The following is a 4,426-nucleotide window of genomic DNA, read 5'->3' as shown; positions in this document are numbered from 1 at the left end:
CACACACACACACACACACACGGAGACTAAGCCACGCGGGGAAACCCAACAGTCGCAGGCAGCTCCTGAGGCTGTGCAGTTCTCCTCCCTTCTTGGAAGCCCCTCGGGGATAGAGCAGCCCCGCAGCACACAGGCTGACCTTACCTGGAATTTCCAGCATGGACAGCCTTCAAGGAGACGCGCCCCAACAGAGTCTGGGCAGGACTGAAACATTTGGGGATCCTTGGCGATCCATCGCCCTGGGCATCGCTGAAGGTCCCCTCGAACTCTTCTCAGCCTGGTTCCGCCAAGCCGGACTACGGAAATCGTGGGACCATGGCGACGATCTCGGTGGGTGGGGGGCGTCGCCCAACGCCCAGGTACTGCCGCAGCGGGCCCCTGCCTTGGCAAACCGCTGAGACGGTTGCCCAGGACACGGCGGCGGTCATTGTGACGCGAGCCCCTGCTCAGCGCTCGCGCTTCTGTGGCCCCGCTTGCGCATGCCCATTTGTGTGCCCGGCCGGATGGACGACCGCAGTGTCAGCGCTCTCCCGCCGCAGCCGCACAGGAGAAGGCTGGAGGCGGTGCCCGGGGCCGTCCCGGGGAAGGAGGCCGCCTGCCACAAGCAGCGCAGGAGCCCGTCACTTCTGACCTCCGTACCTCTTTGAGCCGGCTTTCCTGATCGCATCGGCTGGAGGAGGAGCGCGCTTCAGATCGTCAGGTGGGCACTAGGGACTGCCCTCGCCATGGCATCCCGGATGGCTTGGAAGGAGTGGGCCGTGATCGGGTCCCATCGGGCTGAAGACGCAGGCTGATGACGTGTGGAGGGGTGGGTGGACACCAGAGACTTGGGCCTGACACCCCCGAGGAGGGTGTCAGCAGAACATTCCCCTGCTCCGTGAGCTCACTGCCCCCCTTCGACATGGGCCACCCACCAAGGGGCCCTGCCTTGATTTCCAAGTCCCCCCCCCCCCCACACACACACACCAACAAACGGAGACTAAGCCACGCGGAGAAACCCAACAGTCGCAGGCAGCTCCTGAGGCTGTGCGGTTCTCCTCCCTTCCGGGAATGCCATCGGGGATAGAGCAGCCCCGCAGCACACAGGCTGACCTTACCTGGAATTTCCAGCATGGACAGCCTTCAAGGATACGCGCCCCAACAGAGTCTGGACAGGCCTGAAACATTTGGGGATCCTTGGCGATCCATCGCCCTGGGCATCGCTGAAGGTCCCCTCGAACTTTTCTCAGCCTGGTTACTCCAAGCCGGACTCCGGAAATCGCGGGACCGTGGCGACGATCGCGGTGGGGTGGGGGGCGTCGCCCAACGCCCAGGTACTGTCGCAGCGGGCCCCTGCCTTGGCAAACCGCTGAGACGGTTGCCCAGGACACGGCGGCGGTCACTGTGACGCGAGCCCCTGCTCAGCGCTCGCGCTTCTGAGGCCCCGCTTGCGCATGCGCATTAGCGTGCCCGGCCAGCCGGCCGACCGCAGTGTCAGCGCTCTCCCGCCACAACCGCACAGGACAAGGCTGGAGGCGGTGCCCGGGGCCGTCCCGGGGAAGGAGGGCGCCTGCCACAAGCAGCGTAGTAGCCCGGCAATTCTGACCTCCGTACCTCTTTGAGCCGGCTTTCCTGATCGCATCGGCTGGAGGAGGAGGGCGCTTCAGATCGTCAGGTGGGCACAAGGGACTGCAGTCGCCTTGGCATCCCGGATGGCTTGGAAGGCGTGGGCCGTCGTCGTGTCCCATCGGGCTGGAGATGCAGGCTGATGAGGTGTGACGGGGTTGGGTGGACACCAGAGACTTGGGCCTGACAACCCCGAAGAGGGTGTCAGCAGAACATTCCCCTGCTCCGTGAGCTCACTGCCCCCCTTCGACATGGGCCACCCACCAAGGGGTCCTGTCTTGGTTTCCAAGTCCACACACACACACACACACACGGAGACTAAGCCACGCGAAGAAATCCAACAGTCGCAGGCAGCTCCTGAGGCTGTGCGGATCTCCTCCCTTCCGGGAAGCCCCTCGGGTATAGAGCAGCCCCGCAGCACACAGGCTGACCTTACCTGGAATTTCCAGCATGGACAGCCTTCAAGGAGACGCACCTCAACAGAGTCTGGGAAGACCTGAAACATTTGGGGATCCTTGGGGCTCCATCGCCCTGGGCATCGCTGAAGGTCCCCTCGAACTCTTCTCAGCCTGGTTCCGCCAAGCCGGACTACGGAAATCGTGGGACCAAGGCGACGATCGCGGTGGGGTGGGGGGCGTCGCCCAAAGCCCAGGTACTGCCGCAGCGGGCCCCTACCTTGGCAAACCGCTGAGACGGTTGCCCAGGACACGGCAGCGGTCACTGTGACGCGAGCCCCTGCTCAGCGCTCGCGCTTCTGTGGCCCCGCTTGCGAATGCGCACTTGTGTGCCCGGCCGGATGGACGACAGCAGTGTCAGCGCTCTCCCGCCGCAGCCGCACAGGACAAGGCTGGAGGCGGTGCCCGGGGCCGTCCCGGGGAAGGAGGCCGCCTGCCACAAGCAGCGCAGGAGCCCGGCACTTCTGACCTCCGTACCTCTTTGAGCCGGCTTTCCTGATCGCATCGGCTGGAGGAGGAGCGCGCTTCAGATCGTCAGGTGGGCACTAGGGACTGCCCTCGCCATGGCATCCCGGATGGCTTGGAAGGAGTGGGCCGTGATCGGGTCCCATCGGGCTGAAGACGCAGGCTGATGACGTGTGGAGGGGGTGGGTGGACACCAGAGACTTGGGCCTGACACCCCCAAGGAGGGTGTCAGCAGAACATTCCCCTGCTCCGTGAGCTCACTGCCCCCCTTCGACATGGGCCACCCACCAAGGGGCCCTGCCTTGATTTCCAAGTCCCCCCCCCGCCCCACACACACACACACCAGCACACGGAGACTAAGCCACGCGGAGAAACCCAACAGTCGCAGGCATCTCCTGAGGCTGTGCGGTTCTCCTCCCTTCCGGGAAGCCCCTCGGCGATAGAGCAGCCCCGCAGCACACAGGCTGACCTTACCTGGAATTTCCAGCATGGACAGCCTTCAAGGAGACGCGCCCCAACAGAGTCTGGGAAGGCCTGAAACATCTAGGGGATCCTTGGGGATCCATCACCCAGGGCATCCCTGAAGTTCCCCTGGACCTTTTCTCAGCCTGGTTCCGCCAAGCCGGACTCCGGAAATCGCGGGACCGTGGCGACGATCGCGGTGGGGTGGGGGGCGTCGCCCAAAGCCCAGGTACTGCTGCAGCGGGCCCCTGCCTTGGCAAACCGCTGAGACGGTTGCCCAGGACACGGCGGCGGTCACTGTGACGCGAGCCCCTGCTCAGCGCTCGCGTTTCTGAGGCCCCGCTTGCTCTTGCGCATTGGCGTGCCCGGCCGGCCGGCCGACCGCAGTGTCAGCGCTCTCCCGCCGCAGCCACACAGGACAAGGCTGGAGGCGGTGCCCGGGTCCGTCCCGGGGAAGGAGGCTGCCTGCCACAAGCAGCGCAGGAGCCCGGCACTTCTGACCTCCGTACCTCTTTGAGCCGGCTTTCCTGATCTCATCGGTTGGAGGAGGAGGGCGCTTCGGATCGTCAGGTGGGCACTAGGGACTGCCCTCGTCATGGCATCCCGGATGGCTTGGAAGGAGTTGGCCGTGGTCGGGTCCCATCGGGCTGGAGATGCAGGCTGATGAGGTGTGGCGGGGGTGGGTGGACACCAGAGACTTGGGCCTGACACCCGCGAGGAGGGTGTCATCAGAACATTCCCCTGCTCCGTGAGCTCACTGCCCCCCTTTGACATGAGCCACCCACCAAGGGGCCCTGCCTTGAATTCCAAGTCCACACACACACACACACACACACACACCAACACACGGAGACTAAGCCACGCGGTGAAACCCAACAGTCGCAGGCAGCTCCTGAGGCTGTGCGGTTCTCCACCCTACGGGAAGCCCCTCGGTGATAGAGCAGCCCCGCAGAACACAGGCTGACCTTACCTGGAATTTCCAGCATGGACAGCCTTCAAGGAGACGCGCCTCAACAGAGTCTGGGCAGGCCTGAAACATTTGGGGATCCTTGGCGATCCATCGCCCTGGGCATCGCTGAAGGTCCCCTCGTCCTTTTCTCAGCCTGGTTCCGCCAAGCCGGACTCCGGAAATCGTGGGACCGTGGCGACGATCGCGGTGGGGTGGGGGGCGTCGCCCAAAGCCCAGGTCCTGCCGCAGCGGGCCCCTGCCTTGGCAAACCGCTGAGACGGTCTCCCAGGACACGGCGGCGGTCACTGTGACGCGAGCCCCTGCTCAGCGCTCGCGCTTCTGAGGCCCCGCTTGCGCATGCGCATTGGCGTGCCCGGCCAGCCGGCCGACCGCAGGGTCAGCGCTCTCCCGCCGCAGCCGCACAGGACAAGGCTGGAGGCGGTGCCCGCGGACATCCCGGGGAAGGAGGTCGCCTGCCACAAGCAGCGCA

This window comes from Aotus nancymaae, unplaced genomic scaffold (assembly GCF_030222135.1).
Source record: "Aotus nancymaae isolate 86718 unplaced genomic scaffold, 86718_ANA_hifiasm-v0.15.2.pri h1tg000001l, whole genome shotgun sequence".
NCBI lineage: Eukaryota > Metazoa > Chordata > Mammalia > Primates > Aotidae > Aotus > Aotus nancymaae.
The sequence above is the reverse complement of the archived record's forward strand: the minus strand, read 5'-3'. Positions refer to the sequence as shown.